Below are 16780 nucleotides of genomic sequence, written 5' to 3' on the forward strand. Positions count from 1 at the left end.
GGCTTACATTGTGTGCGAGTTTCATCTTGATCGGAGGTGTCCCGAATCTGGGCTGAATCCGGGCTGCGACGTATGGAGTGTCGTTTATTTGTACATTTTGCCCTGCCGAGGTCAAACGGTGTCACATATCGAGAAGCGGTTTCTAAGGAAAGTTACTACGGCCTATGGGATACCCGATGATGTGCTTTAATTTGGAATTTGGTCAATCCCTCTACTCGAAAACTGCTGTGCAAGTGTATTTTCGACATAGCCCACAAATGACCTTAGGTCATCGCATGCCCTTGAGAGGTCCAATGGGTTTTGGGAAAGTAAGATTAGATGCTGGCGAGTCGATTTGTGCCATTTTTAGCGCTCTAGCTCTACTGGGTGGGCCACAATCTGCTGTGCAAATTTGGGCCACGTGACCTTTGCTGACCTCTGTAGGTCAAACGGCTGGGAGTGCCACCGAATGACTCGGACTGTGGATTGGGCATGTCCGGACCTACATTGTGTGCGAGTTTCATCTTGATCGGAGGTGTCCCGAATCTGGGCTGAATGCGGGCTGCGACGTATGGAGTGTCGTTTATTTGTACATTTTGCCCTGCCGAGGTCAAACGGGGTCACATATCGAGAAGCGGTTTCTAAGGAAAGTTACTACGGCCTATGGGCTACTCGATGATGTGCTTTGATTTGGAATTCGGTCAATTCCTTTACTCGAAAACTGCTGTGCAATTGTATTTTCGACATAGCCCACAAATGACCTTAGGTCATCGCATGACGTTGAGAGGTCAAATGGGTATTGGGAAAGTAAGATTAGATGCTGGCGAGTCGATTGGTGCCATTTTTAGCGCTGTAGCTCTACTGGGTGGGCCACAATCTGCTGTGCAAATTTGGGCCACGTGACCTTTGCTCATCTCTGTAGGTCAAACGGCTGGGAGTGCCACCGAATGACTCGGACTGTGGATTGGGCATGTCAGGACCTACATTGTGTGCGAGTTTCATCTTGATCAGAGGTGTCCCGAATCTGGGCTGAATCCGGGCTGAATCTGGGCTAAATATGGGCTGTCTTGATGGACATGGTAAGACGGGCACCTTAACTTTGGAGCCATTTCTCGGCCGGTTAGAAACGTCATAGAAACGGGAAACTGAGTGAAAACCTTTTTTAGACATTTTACTTCCATTTGCCAGAAGATGAGGCTTAGACCTGATTCAACAAATAAACTGCAGCTATTTTTTGCAAAACCTTGCAAAAACCCGTCTTACCCCACCCCATGGGGTAAGACGGTCACATGGGTAGGGCAAGACGGCCAGCTTCTTTCACCGACCAGCACAGCTCGCAACAAATGCCCGAGATTAGCCGCATTGATACAGTCGCTCGTTGGTCTCAAGTGCTTCGGAAATGGCAGTATACGAGATTCGTGCAGAAGGCGTATGCTCGTATATAGGCCCTAGTTCAGAAGCCATGTAGAACCGTTTTTCACATTCATTATTCGAGAATAAACTGTGCCGAAGTAATATTGCTAACGTGTCTGTGGGTATCGGAATCGAACATAGTCTTATTAGAAATGCTTCTTTTTTCCTACAGCAACAAAAATATTTTCACCATTACAGACCCATTGGATTCATAGTTGCCCGTCTTACCCCAAACTCAATGCCAGAAGTTCAGCACGATTTTTCTCTGAGGACAATTTGATGCAGACAAAGCAAATCCGCGGTAAATGAACACTGGTGGCATATGTGATATGAGTGTGCCACAAGTGATAGCGAGTTTTTAACTCTATAGTGCTGCACACAAAAGCTTGCACAATATATTATGGATGTTTTCAATGAAACGAGTGTTTTAAAGAAATCAAAATTAAAGATTATCAACTGAACACTAATTCACCAGACCAGACTTCAATGGTGGTGTGTAGTGGGAAAGGCAATTATGGTCCTAATTTTTCTTGCTCGTAGCGCAATTGGTTTGGTCTGCAGAAGGGGTGCCCGTCTTACCTACCCTGACCGTCTTACCCCACTTTCCCCTAAGTGCTGCAGATGTCAATCGGATACCGACTTGATATTTGGTATTTCAATCCTAATGTGTTTGGTATTTTGTTGGTATTGTGAACCCTCACTATAAATATAAAAGCTGATGAATTGATAAAAAATTGTTTTTTAATCATGGTCCAAAGCTGGTTCGGTTTCGGTATGTTCTTGCCGGTTTGGTTGGTAGGTAAAGGTAAGTATTGGGTTTGGTAGGTGCCTATCAGTACCTATTCCGATTTTCCGTTATTGACATCACTGATGCGTATAAGCACGGCTGCACGGGTCGAGTAATGAAGGCAGATCCAGTTGTTCCACTTCCGACTCAAAGTACAGACTACAGATGCACCTTTGGGAATCTGCCGTGCCTGTGGAGTTATATTGTCTTGAGCAAAGTTTGTTTGTATCTTGATTTATCGCTATACTGATCGGATTATCTACTGTGTGTGAAAGCAGTAATTCCGTACCTACTTCGTATTTCGTAATAAGTAAGTAGGTACTTATGTGAGTGTGAATTAAATAATCACACAGTGTGATTATTTACGTGTCTCGTCCAATCGTGAGCATTTTGGACGAGGCTGAGCATTAAAGTGACCATCCCACCTTAACATTAGTTTTGAGTTGAGATAGCCAAATAGGTGGCCATGGCCTGAAAATACCGGTTTGGGCACTCACAACATCGAAAAATGCTTTAATTCGGAGATATGGAATTTCAAACTTGCAGTTTTCGGATTCTAAGGGGCTAATGCATTGGTATGCCCCCTTAGAATTTGTGACGTCAGCGGAGATCTAACGATTTTTAAATCTTTTACTAAAACGTTTGGTAGCGCGCGGTGGTATATGCTGCTTTGCGCGCAACAAATGCCGCACTTTCAAATTAAGTCGCTAGGAACAGCGGAGATCCCAAAAGCCACGCCAAAAGCATGCAAAAAGTAAACAAAAGTAAAAGTCTAATATCTTGAAAACCGGTGAATATTTTTCGGTGAAATTTTATAGATATTCGTTTTTGCGCTTTCTGAACCGAGCGACATCACTTTCATGCCAATTCATTAACTTTTTTGAAGGTGGGAACTGGGAGGGTCCCTTTAAAGGGACCCGCCCACCTTAACCCGCGCCCCACTGGGGTCTGTGTATAACACGCCCTACTGGGGGGGGGGGGCTATTCATAGCCCCCCCCCCTCCTAACTCCGAAACTACTGGGCCGATCGTCAAAATTCAAACGGCTTCTGATAGCCCCGGAAAAACTGCCGATCGAAACCTAATTTCATTGACCACGAGGTCACCGATGACGTCACAGGCCAGGTCAAAGTAAAAATTATTAGCATTTTGGCTTGTTCACATTTTGGGCTCTGGCCGCCGTCTTACAAGTCAGATCAGGCTCATTTTTGGTTCCCACTTTCGTGAACAGATGCTCTAGATACCTTGAGGGTACCAAACTTGTACTTTGATTTTCAGGTCAGGGTCAGGTCATCACAGGTCACGGAAATATTATATCATGCGTCGGTCACGTGACACATGTTTTATGGTCCATTTAGGCCACAGATTTCGAATTTGATGTCCTCTGTGTCATTCGAGGTCATTTTGAGTCGAATTTAGCTTAGGTCAGGTCACTTTCAGGTCAAAAAAGGTCAAATTTTAAAGTTAAAATTTTTCAACAAAAAAATGTGTCTATTGGATGCTGTTTGAGCTCAGGATCACGATGGTGCCATTTATATTGGTGTACGATGTCAAATACGTACTGAAAAATTGATTTGAAAAATTAATAATTGTGAATTTTTTGCAATAATGCGTATAACTTGGCCATTTTTGAAGATATTTAGCTAAAACTTGCTAGAGTTAGTCATAATCATGCGTTCTGTCACATATGTTCCGGTTTTTTCGAAAAGTCAAAAACTTTTTGAAAAAAAATATAAAAATATAAATTTTAAATATTATTATATAAAATTTTCGAAATTTTCAAAATTTTGAAAATCCGAGATAGCAGTTTGATAGCGCGGTCAATTCTGAGTCCTTTCATGCAAAGAAATTAGATCTCGCTTAAAAACTGAGCTCTTGGGAGCGATTGCCGTGGTTCAATGTTTTGCGTCGAAATCGGACGAACATGACGTCACTCTGACGTCATTTCCGGCCGACCTATGGTAGCTACGAAGTTCAAACTTTGACACAAGGTGTCAAATTGATGCAGCCGAAGGTACTGAAAGTTTGGCGTCGATCCGTCAAGCGGTTTGGAAGTTATTGCAGAAAAACGGGAGGGGGCTATAAATAGCCCCCCCCCCAGTGGGGCGCGGGTTAACATTAGATTCGAGTTGAGATAGCCAAAATGGGGTCCCTGGCTCACAATTACCGGTTTCGGCACTCACAATATCGAGAAATGCCTTAAATCGGAATTAATACATACTTTACGGTGCGTTCACTGGAGATTAACCGTGCGTTAATTCGAAGGTAGCCGTGCACCAATTTAAATTGGTGCACGCGCGTGCAGTGATGACTTTCTCAACTGAAGTTTTTCGGAAGGGTCATTGACTTTATTCTAAGAATTCCCATAAAAGGCCCTTTTAATGTCATGGACTAAGTTTAATTTTAATTCAAATTCGCACCGTTAAGCATGTATTAATTAGTTCAACACATGGTTTCCGTGCATAAATGGTTTTAACGTACTCGTGGATGGAATGGAGCACTTGTGCGTTAATGCACTCATTTCACTCGTGCATTAACACACTCTTGCTCCAATCCATCCACGTCGTGCCTTAAAACCATTTACACACGGGAAACCATGTGTTAATACCTATATAATATTGAATTTCAAAATTGCAGCATTTTGATTCAGAGGGGCTAATGCATAGGAATACCCCTCTGAATGTGTGACGTCAGCGCAGGTATCTAACGATTTTTAAATGTTTGACTAAAACGTTTTGTAGCACGCGGTGGTATATGCTGCTTTGCGCGCAACAAGTGCCGCACTTTCAGCTGCCAAACTATTGCTTCCAAATAAAGTCGCTAGGAACAGCGGAGATCCCAAAAAGTAAACAAAAGTAAAAGTCTAATATCTTGAAAACCGGTGAATATTTTTCGGGGAAATTTGGTCATTGACCTCTATAATAGCCTAGACGGCCCACTGCCGCGCCGCGGCCGGCACGGAATCGTTCCCGCATGGGGGCGCAGTGGCGCCACCTGCAAGTGGTCAGAAGTTCCCGGCCCCTGTAGACGGTCTATGTGAAGTGGGTAACTTTTGAAGTTGATTTTTGTGAAAGATACTGCCTGTGGATGACTGGAAAGAAGTGTTATGCAACTGTTACATGCTTTCTTGAGGTGTGGTGTGCTCGATTGCCAACAGGATGGCTCGAGCCATGCAATAAAGTGCATTATTTCAGATGACCCGGACGCTGGCAGCACAAAGCATATCGAAACGTGGAGACCCTACCTGCCGTAGGTAAGGCCATGCGGGACGAGGAACGTACCCGCTTTGATCATCTTTTTCCACTCAGGTGGAAAAAGATGATCAATTAGCAACCGAAGGGGGGGGTCCGTTGGACCCCCGCCCTATTCGGGCGGGGGTTAATTATCCTCGCCCGTATAGGGGGGGGGGGGGGGGGTTCGAACGGACCCCACCTCAGTTTTTCGCGAATAGCTCGCGTAAAAAGCGGCCGATCGCGACGAAGCTTTCAGTACCCTTGCGATAATCAATTATAGGGGAAGGTGGGGTAAGACGGCCCAGCGGGGCAAGACGGACCACCAACCCTCCCGGCTGAACCGCTGCTGGTATCTACTGCTTTATGCACTCACTATGTTTGTTTTCTTTCGTAACAATGGCCACCTTGAGCTCATGCTGCTGGGATGCATAGCTTTTGAGTTATTGAGAAAAATGTTGTTTTTCGTCAAACCGATCTAATATAAGAGGTCTACGGGTGATTCAATTACGGCGCCTTTCTTGCATGATTAGTTTCTATTTTGCACTTTACTGTGAAGAACAAAGTTATAAACTTAGTTATAGTCACACTTCAGGAAAGGCAAGGTTTCGCAATGTTGGGCTATTTGACATATACGTCATGATAATGACAGAATTTAGATTTGGGGCAAGACGGACCACTGTGGTCCATCTTACCCTGTGGTGGTCCATTGTACCCTGCTTATGGAAAGTTTTCCAAAACATTGACACAAGTTTAAGTAAGCTAATTTTTCAGGAAGGAGTCTTTGTTGCATGTGAGCCATGCATGCATGTGCTCAGTTAGCATGCATTCATGCCAAACGACAATCAACACACATGTTCCCAGCTTTTAGCTGCACTTCCATCACACATGAGTAAAGAATAAAGGCTCATTTTGTTATTTTACCATTCTGGTTACTTTTTCTTACAAGAGTACAGAGCAGAAGTGTAACACACATGAACGGATAGCAGGCACTGCTGGGTGGTCCGTCTTACCCCACGTTTTTCTTGTCTGAGTTTTTGACATGTCCCTCTTTAAGAGCATCCACCACCTAGATGTCTTTAATTTGAAATTTAGTCTTTACACATATCAACAGAGGAAGGATTGAGCATTCCGAAGACTATAAATAATATGAATTACGAGGGCAGTGTAGCAAGATATGCGGCCTCAAACCTTAGCTGGTCCGTCTTACCCCACCTTCCCCTACACCTACCCTGAAAGTTTCATGACCCAGACCTAAGTGACCTTTGACCTTTGACCTGTGACATATTTCTCGAGACTATGTTTGGCTGGAATCGCGATTCGGCGTATGTCGGCTCGCATTAGCCGTGCGTTAGCAGTCTTTTCGTGTACCAGACGGTCCAGACGCGAGCCGGACGTCACATGGTCGTGGGCCGAATCCAGCCCACGGGCCGTAGGCTGCCGAACCCTGGCTTACCTATATAAATCACCTTCGTCGATCTGGACTGATCATCTTTTGCCACCTGAGTAGGAAGCGGGTACGTTCCTCGTCCCGCATGGCCTTACCTACGGCAGGTAGGCTCTCCACGTTTCGATATGCTTTGTACTGCCAGCGTCCGGGTCATCTGAAACAATGCACTTTATTGCATGGCTCGAGCCATCCTGTTAGCAATCGAGCACACCACACCTTAAGAAAGCATGTCCAGTTACATAACAATCCTTTTCAGCCATCCGCAGGCTGTATCTTTCATAAAAATCAACTTCAAAAGTTACCCACTTCACATAGACCGTCTACAGGGGCCGGGAACTTCTGACCACTTGCAGGTGGCGCCACTGCGCCCCCATACGGCAACGACTGCGGCGCGGGAGGGTTACGGACAAAAGTACGTATCGCTAAAGTACGTAGGACAAAAGTACGTAAGCAAAAGTACGTAGGATTAAAGTACGTATCGCAAAAGTACGTACAGTATAAAGTACGTATGGACAAAAGTACGTCAGGGACAAAAGTACGTATCGCAGAAGTACGTACAATATAGGGGAGAAGTGTCATATTGCGCCCACTTAATCTGAAACCCGTCTGTGATGAAAAGTTATGGGTTGATGTGGATGGGTGTCATTCCCCCGTATTTAGCCGTTATTTTGGCGGGAAATAGGACATGCGATAACGAGATATATACAAACACTTTATCAGCAAAACGGTTTTTTTCGGACCCTAGCAAAGGGCGCATTTGCGGGCACCCTAAAATGCGCCCATGCTGAACATCAAAATGCGCCCTACTCCAGCTTAGTTACCTAGAACATTTGTCTTTGGTTTATCATCCTGTATACGGTTCTTAGCTATGGCACTGCTGGTGTGCATCATCGCGGAGTACCTAATCATGTTTTTATACATAACCTATTGTAATAACCTATGTGCATAGGCCTATGTGCACGCCACATATCATGTTACCATAAACAATTGCCGTTGAGCCCTTCAATATGTATTCTTATGAAAGCATCACATGATGACATCAAAAGCTTTGCATGAGGGCTGTCAAAACGCAAAAAAAAAAAAACGTCCGTGGACCTAGAAACGTCCTTCACCCCCCCCCCCCAAGCAAACGGAATAGGAAAACCATGGCTTCTCGCCAAGTTATGGAAACAGATGAGAACACGTGCAGCTCAACAGTTTGACATCCATATGTACTACATAGTGGCATTGAAGTGGGCCCCGACTTGGCGAGTGCCGTGTCGCTAGTTAATCACACCAGTCACAGGCGAAAGAGCTGTCGGAGCGAGATCCTCCAGAACACGCCTCGTGACACCAACGGAAGCAGTTTCCGCACTGAAGCCAAATCTCCCCGGCCTCGACGACGCCCTCTCCACAAAGAATGCAAATATCCGCCAGCGGTTGCACCTCAGCTGATGGTTTTGCTTGTTTTCGGTCAGACTTGCTCTTTTTTGCCTTGCCGCTTCGGGTGCTGCGTTCCTCCAACTGTCTTTTCACTGGAGAGGACGTCAGGATCATCGATCGCTGGGCCTTTGTTCGACGCTTGACTTCTCTTGGCGATGGGCGAGGAAGTCTCAAAATGTCCTCTGCAGTCACAGCGCTTGTCGACGCGTTTGTCGACGTTCCGGCGGCAGGCGTCCCTGCGCCAGAGCCGGCGGCAGGCGTCCCTGCGCCAGAGCCGGCGGCAGGCGTCCCTGCGGCAGAGCCGGCGGCAGGCGTCCCTGCGCCAGAGCCGGCGGCAGGCGTCCCTGCCTCAGAGCCGGCGGCAGGCATCCCTGCCTCAGAGCCGGCGGCAGGCGTCCCTGCGGCAGAGCCGGCGGCAGGCGTCCCTGCGGCAGAGCCGGCGGCAGGCGTCCCTGCGCCAGAGCCGACGGTTGACTCTGTGGGCCTCCCTTCGTCCACATCCAGTCCACGGTCCGCAAGAACGTGTTTCACAGCGATGAAGTCTTCTTCTGTGAATACTCCTGAATTCATTGGCACGATTCCAGCGCAACGGAATCCGTTGATCGGCTTGTCCACCGATGCCGTTTTCATGTACGCACGCCCGAAAAGTTCCCCGACTTCATACGGTGTGACACGCTGGCCAGGGTGGAGCCTCATCCACTGCAGCATTTCTTCACGGTACCAGGTTTTCAGTGGCCCGAAAACAGAGACATCGAGCGGCTGCAGGCGGTGTGACGTGTGCGGCGGAAAGGTTAAGATATCAATGCCTGCGTCCGTAGCTAGCTGAAGTGCCTCTAGTGACATATGGCTTGCGTGGTTGTCCATTAGCAGCAGTGTTGGAGCTGCTTTAGACGCGCCGGTCTCTCGCACGAAGTGCTGCAGCCACGACACAAATGTTTCACGCGTTGCCCACCCGTTATCTGAAACGTCGAACAGCGTGCCTGGAGGAGCTCCTTTTTGCAGCCGCGCGTTCATTCGCTTTCTTGCGAATATCAGCTGCGGTGGGATAAACCCACCAGCGGCGTTACAGCACAGCACAGCAGTGGTGTGTTGGCCCCTTTCAGCACTTGCGATCACACCAACTCTTCGACGACCTTTCGCAGCAAGGATCCGTGGCGGATCCGTGACAGTAGAAATTGCTGTTTCGTCGACGTTGAAGATTCGCGACGGCGAGTAGCTGTGCTTGACCACAAGACCTTCCAGATTCCTGAAAAACAGCTGTACCTCAGACTTTCGGAAACCCGATAGCCGACTGATGCTCGTTGGTTCTGGGCGTCGCAAGGTGAGATCCGGATGCCGTTTCAGAAACAGGCGTGTCCATTGATTGCCCGCTTGCTTGCTATCCTTGTTGAACTTGTGCTCCACGCCCTTTGCTTCGGCCAGCTCGAAAGCAAGGCGACGAAGCTCACCTTTAGTGATGCCGTAGAAAATGTCAGCCATCTGCTTGACGTAACGAACCAGATCGCCCTCAAACTTGGCACTCAAAACTGTTTTTCTGCCTCTCTTCATGGGAGATGGTGGCAGTCCAGCGCGTGATCTGACTCGCTGATCCACGTGGTCTCGGAGCGTTGTGCGCGGGATCCTGTGGGCACAGAAACGGGAATATATTAATTAGAGATGGAAAAAAATCCCCAAAACCAAATCCCGGCACCGGTCCCACCCCCGCAAAGGCCTTGACCTGGCCCGACCTGTACCGTCTGTGCACCGCCCAGCCCCGGCCGCTCGGCGACCAGCAGTGTGCGTATACCACCACGTGTTAACGGTGGTTTTAAATCGTTAGATCTCCGCTGACGTCACAAATTCTAAGGGGGCATTCCAATGCATTAGCCCCTTAGAATCCGAAAACTGCCAGTTTGAAATTCCATATCTTCGAATTAAAGCATTTTTCGATGTTGTGAGTGCCCAAACCGGTATTTGCAGGCCATGGCCACCAACTTGGCTATCTCAACTCAAAACTAATGTTAAGGTGGGAGGGTACCTTTAAGCAAAACATGACAAATGATGCCCAATAGGTACTTACCCGAAGCGGGCAGCGGCCTGGCGAACAGACATTCCATCGCGTCGCACCGCTGTCTTGGCTAGCGTCAACGTTTCCAGGCTCCAGGAAACCCCCGAGGAGTCAGGTGGAGGATTCATCATGTTGACGCGGATGACATGAATTTGATATGGCAGGTGTTGTCAAATCTACAAGGAAGGCATTGGAAATTAAATACGACAGATGATCACACCATGGCTAGGCAAGGTAGGTAGGCACAAGGGGGACTGGATAGATTGGTTGTATAGATCCACAAGTCAAGCGGTTAATAGGGCACCCAGACACAGGATTTGGATTGCATTGAAGCGTTCCTTATTGCGCCAGGTATACCTAAATGCGCCCGGGTGGGCGCAATTGTGTAGGCGCTTTTGAGAACATGCGTTGTCTATCAAACGAAGCCAATATGGCGGAACCATGTACCAGCACTCTGACGACGAAGGTAAAAATAGAAACTCATGGACGTACCTTATCATAAATATAAACATTTCTTAAGTCCGACAACAAGTTATCACACCAACATGTCACAAAATAGCATGTTTCAGTTAAGAAACCACTGTAATTATTATAAATCGCTCCAGTGATCGCAGACACGCCCACACCTACCTGTTCCAACCGGAAAGAGAGAGATATAGTGATGGACAATTCAAAATACGCAAGTAAATAGTTGTAGGACTTTTATTTACCGAGATAGAGGTGTATGGCGCTTTTCCGAATATGGCGCAATATGACACTTCTCCCCTAAAGTACGTATGGACAAAAGTACGTCAAGGACAAAAGTACGTATCGCAGAAGTACGTACAGTATAAAGTACGTATGGACAAAAGTACGTCAGGGACAAAAGTACGTATCGCAGAAGTACGTACTGTATAAAGTACGTATGGACAAAAGTACGTCAGGGACAAAAGTACGTATCGCAGAAGTACGTAGGGTATAAAGTACGTATGGACAAAAGTACGTCACGGACAAAAGTACGTATAGCTAATGTACGTAGGGTAAAAAGTACGTATGGACAAAAGTACGTCACGGACAAAAGTACGTATTGCAGAAGTACGTAGGGTATAAAGTACGTATGGACAAAAGTACAGTGGGTCTATTTAAGATCTCCAGAGCCACCACGTGGCGCTACGGTCGGGGTAGGGCGAGTCCAAATCCCGAGGGGAGTGAGGTCACCGGTCATTGTGGGGGAAGGAGGGAGGGGAAGTGACGCGGTATCACGGCGCATGGGGGCGTGCGTAGCGCCGGGAGTGGGCCGCCCAGGGCCGCCCGCCACTGCGCCGAGGCTGAGGGGAGGGGATGATGGTTGCAGGTGCGTTCACTCCGGTATGGTGGTATCCTGTTGATGTGGAACCAGCGACTGAAGAATGCGACTGAAGAGAATCATTATCTCAAACAAATGGGCAAGCGAGAGGCAGTGCCAGTTCCAGCCAAAATGTTGAACAATGATAGGTAATTGAAATCAAGGACGTATTCATAGCATGCAACTATTCAGTCGATAGTTGCATGATGTCTTAGGCCCTTTTCTAAACTGTTATTTGAGTTGGATATTTTTTTTTCATTTGGCACGTTCAGTTTTCGTGGGTTTTATCGGGTCGAAGAGAATTAGAATAGAAAACAAAGAGTTGAAATGGCTCCAGAAAATGACCAAAAAATATTTTCTTAAAAATGAAATTTAGCTAAACATTTATAAGCGACAATATTGACTTTATTGGGAGGATATTGGGGGAAAATGTCATTGTGCTTGTCTGTGTTGCAGTAGAAGGAAATTTTTAGTTCGTGTCTAGATAAAACTAGACCCGGGAGTGGGGCTCGAACTCACGACATCACATTTAGCTCACAGGTTACCCAACCTCGACGCTACGAGCACCCATCGCCCTGCGCAGCTTGCTCAGTGTTTCGCCTAAAGTTCGGCCAAAGTGTCTGACGTCTGTCAATGTCACGAGGCTAAGCAAGGTAAACGTCCGTCCCGGTAGCTCAGTCGGTGAAGCGTTGGACTCCGTGTGGTGAGAGCGCACGTCCCGGTTTCAAAAGTCCGGGTTCGAAACGCGACCAGCGCTTCACGTTTTTGAGCCTCCTGACGGCAGGCCGCAGCCAGGCAAAGTCAGTGAGGGGACCGGCCATGTGCGGCTATGTGCGCATGTTAAAACTTGGACTCTAAATTCTGTCATAGACCAGGAATTGCTTAATCGGAGGGCAGATGGCAGGGTCAACGCAACAAGCTCAGCATAGCGGGGACTCTGTCCTTGTGATTCCTTCCATTCAAAAGGTTCCGGCCAAATTTATATTAAAAAAGGGGAGCTGAATCAGGTTGGGCCGGGTTGAACCAGGTTAGACCGGGATCTTACACGCAATCATGGTCAGACAAAACAGAAGCTAATTTCGGGTCAAATATTTTTATTAAATGATCTTATTGTTTTTTAGCTTACACGCATAATAACTAAGCTTTTTTAACTCGAGACTTCATGCGCAAAAAGGTGGTATTCGTCCACTTTTCCTCATCTTCTGTTAGCGAGTTCATTCGACCTAAAAGGCCAGTCTTAACAGCAAAAAAAAAAAAAAACGCCAGCCGGTCAAAAAACTGGCGAACAATACGATCTTTCAAGTGCTTATTATATTCAATGAAAATTTCAGGAGACATAAATTATCATAATCCTTATACCTAGCTACTGGGCGCTCGGATCATTCGCTGGCATTCCATTGCCAGCTGCATTACCAACATCACATTTGCATTACTTTGGGTGCATCCTAGTTGACAGCAGGTGAACCGGTCCGGCCACAGCAAACCCATGCCTCATTTATTATCATTTCCTTCCAAGCAGCCAAGCTAACCGGCCGCCCGGCCCACCACCGCGATATGGAACAGCGCTGGAGTGCGCCATTTGCCTGCGGCAGTGCCCCACCGCGCCGGGGCTGTTTGACAGGTCACCCGCACCGTGACCTCGCCACCCTCCCCCCCCCCCCCCCCGCCCACCTCCCCATCGGACCCAGCTCGGTAGTGACCTCTCCTTGAATATCACATGGACTCGACTAAGGCTCAACGCCATCTAGTTACGTCTGGAGATCCTTACTAGATCCACTGTACGTCACGTACAAAAGCTTACGTATAGCAAATGTACGTGGGGTTTAAAGTAGTGTAGCCTTGGGCAAGACGCCGCAGTGAATTTATTTTGCTACATAGGTACCTACTTTTGTCTCACATCACCTGAAAGGCCAAATTTGTGCTCAATGTGTTCTTTGGACGTTTTACTTTAAATTCACCCCTCAAATTCATTCACTTATGATCGGACTCCCAGCTAGGAAGTGCTTTGTGAAGCAACTGCAAATGGGGCATTTTGCCCCAACCCCAGGGCAAAACGCCCCACGGCCTGAGGCAAGGAGCCCCATACACTAGATTAACCCTTGCGGGCCCGGGGGGGGGCGTTTTTCGCCCCCCCCCCCCTGGCGAATATTTGCGATAGCTCCCGAACGCTTTAGGAAAACGAAACTTTCAGTACCTTTTCTCCCATCAATTTGACATCTTCTGAAGTAAAAAATTTGAACCTAGCCTTATTGATGACGTCACAAAGTCGATTTTTCTAGACCCCTGCACGGCAAACTTCGGTGTCACAAACGCGAACTTCAAATAGCTGCTAAAAATAGAGTTTTAGAGATAAAGACAAATTACGAGCACGGCTGTGTAGCGTTTGACCTAGAGAAAAATACAAAAATAGTTTTAGTGACCTGAGGTCAGAGGTCAGGTCCACGACCCCGAGGTGTGGTTTTAGTTTTTCGCAAATAACTTCGACAAAAATGGTCCTAGAGCTACGGCAGTGGTGCCATCGCATTTGCCTTTTCAAGCCGCGTCGAATGATATATATTTTGTTTGGAAACGGGCAAGTTTTATGTTGATCTCATGTGACCTCGAATGACCTTTGGTTGACCTTGACACATCAAAAGTCGTTTATGATGGATTCGTACCCGCTGATCACGAATCTGGCATCTATTTTCCTCTAAGCCTTTATTTAGAGCCTTCGGATGGCAAAATTGTCTTATTTATTATTACTAACTTGAATCAGTGAAATAGCCTCTAGCAAGGACTCTCTTCTGTGACCTTGACCTTTGAGCAGCCTTGTATCGTAAGATGAACCACAAATAGGGACCTGATAAGCCTCAAAACATTTCAAAACATCTTGGAAGTTGACACGCAAGATGTACGAAAAAGTGCAAAGTTTGAGGTCAATTTTGAGCATGACCTTTACCTTGACCTTTGATGTTGAGCACATTTTCGGAATTCTCAGATTCTTTTCTTTCGTTTGACAACCAATTTTGCCGGTTTTATGCATCCTGCCGTCCTCTAGAACGCTCACTTTGAGATCACTACACATGTGCCGGTTTTTGGCTTTGACCTTGACCTCTGACCTTGAAAATTGACCTGAGGTAAAAAATTTTGGGTGCTTTAGAATCGTCTCGTAAGGACCTTTCGTTTGGTATCGCTTTTGTGTGCGTAGCTCCCTTATTTACGGAGTTAGACAGGGGGGGGGGGGCGAAAACGCCCCTCCGCGGGCTGCGGTGGTTGGAATTACCCCCCGGGCCCGGCCGGGTTAACAGAAGAGAGGATCTTTCCCCAGAACCCTGCTAGTTCCGAGAAACATCGGTGAGGCGTTTTACCTCGGCGGGGCGACTTGCCCCGGTCTACCCTACGTGTGGACAAAAATACGTCACGGACAAAAGTACGTATAGCAAATGTACGTAGGGTATTAAGTACGTACCAAACCCTTGGGTTAAGTTGATCAATGTGTAAAACCTTTCTTATTCTTTATTTAAAGAGCATTTGTTACAAGGCATAGCAAAGTTTCTCGATGAGTAAATGGGCGAAATGGACAAAGCTATATTATTTGGTATATGAATTTATCATCAGTTCCCTGTAGTATGGCAACAGAGCAGCAATAAAGAAAAAGTGGCCCAACTTACACTACTATACCCTACTTCTAGCATACGTACTTTATACACTACGTACTTTGGCATACGAACCGTACGTACTTTTGGCATACGTACTTTTTACACTACGTACTTTTGCATACGAACTTTTGCGTACGAACATTTGCGTACGTACTTTTGGCATGCGTACTTTTTACACTACGTACTTTTGCATACGTACTTTTACGTACGAACATTTGCGTACGTACTTTTGGCATACGTACTTTATACACTACGTACTTTTGCATACGAACTTTTGCGTACGAACATTTGCGTACGTACTTTTGGCATACGTACTTTATACACTACGTACTTTTGCATACGAACTTTTGCGTACGAACATTTGCGTACGTACTTTTGGCATACGTACTTTATGCACTACGTACTTTTACATACGTACTTTTGCGTACGAACATTTGCGTACGTACTTTTGGCATGCGTACTTTATGCACTACGTTCTTTTGCATACGTACTTTTGCGTACGAACATTTGCGTACGTACTTTTGGCATACGAACTTTATCGCCTACGTATATTTGCGTACGAACATTTGCATACGTACTTTTGTCCTACGTACTTTAGCGATACGTACTTTAGTCCTAAAATCGGCGCGGGAGTAGGCCGTCTACTATGCATTTCAGACCCCATGAGACCCTGTTTTTCGGCGATAATTTCTTCAATTTTTGTCCAATTAGCTTGAAATTTTGGCAGACGATATTCCAGCTCAAGCGCCAATTTTTGTCAATATGGTCTTTTAACAAAATATCAAAATTTAGAGCACTTGTCGTTGCCTCGTAATGTTAAAATCGGCTCCGTAAATCCGTCAGTGGAGTAGAGGCTATCCGTACGTAGGCGTGACGTCACAAACACGTGACCATTAAGCTCCGCCCTCCCGGCGGACAGGGCGGTGACCTTTGCCGGTCAGTCGGCTGCGTGGAGCGGGCGGGGCAGTAGCTGTCGCACCGGGGCGGCTCGCATGGAACGTATGCTGCCGTGCAGTTGTCGTTGCAGCGGTAACTTCATCGAATGAGCTAAATAGCGCGCATAAGTAACGCACTAGCTGAAGCCCGCCCTCGACTTTGTATTTATCACAAATGTACGTACACCTTGTTCAGTCACAAAAAATATCTATTTCCACAAAAGATTCCGGGCCTGTGAAAAAAAACGCTCATAAAAGGCGCTGTTTATTTCAAATGCTTGCGTAAAATTATGTATCGCGTCAGACTACGTCCAAATTGCAAAATAGAATCACCATTAGTAGGATGCACTTTATGTGTTTGATATATTAAATTTGATTAGGAATGTATGCCGGCGTGATCGATTTATATCATCCCGGTGCAGCATAAGCATTGAACACCTTCAGGAATAATCCATTTTATCATCGACTTAGATTGAGGAGGTCGCCGGACTAACTTTACCCCCAGATCTTATGTGTTGAAATGCAAACATGAAAACTAAAAGCCTAGAGATAGTTA

The sequence above is a fragment of the Amphibalanus amphitrite genome, unplaced genomic scaffold (assembly GCF_019059575.1).
Source record: "Amphibalanus amphitrite isolate SeventyFive unplaced genomic scaffold, NRLGWU_Aamphi_draft 000510F_arrow, whole genome shotgun sequence".
NCBI classification, from domain to species: Eukaryota; Metazoa; Arthropoda; class Thecostraca; order Balanomorpha; family Balanidae; genus Amphibalanus; species Amphibalanus amphitrite.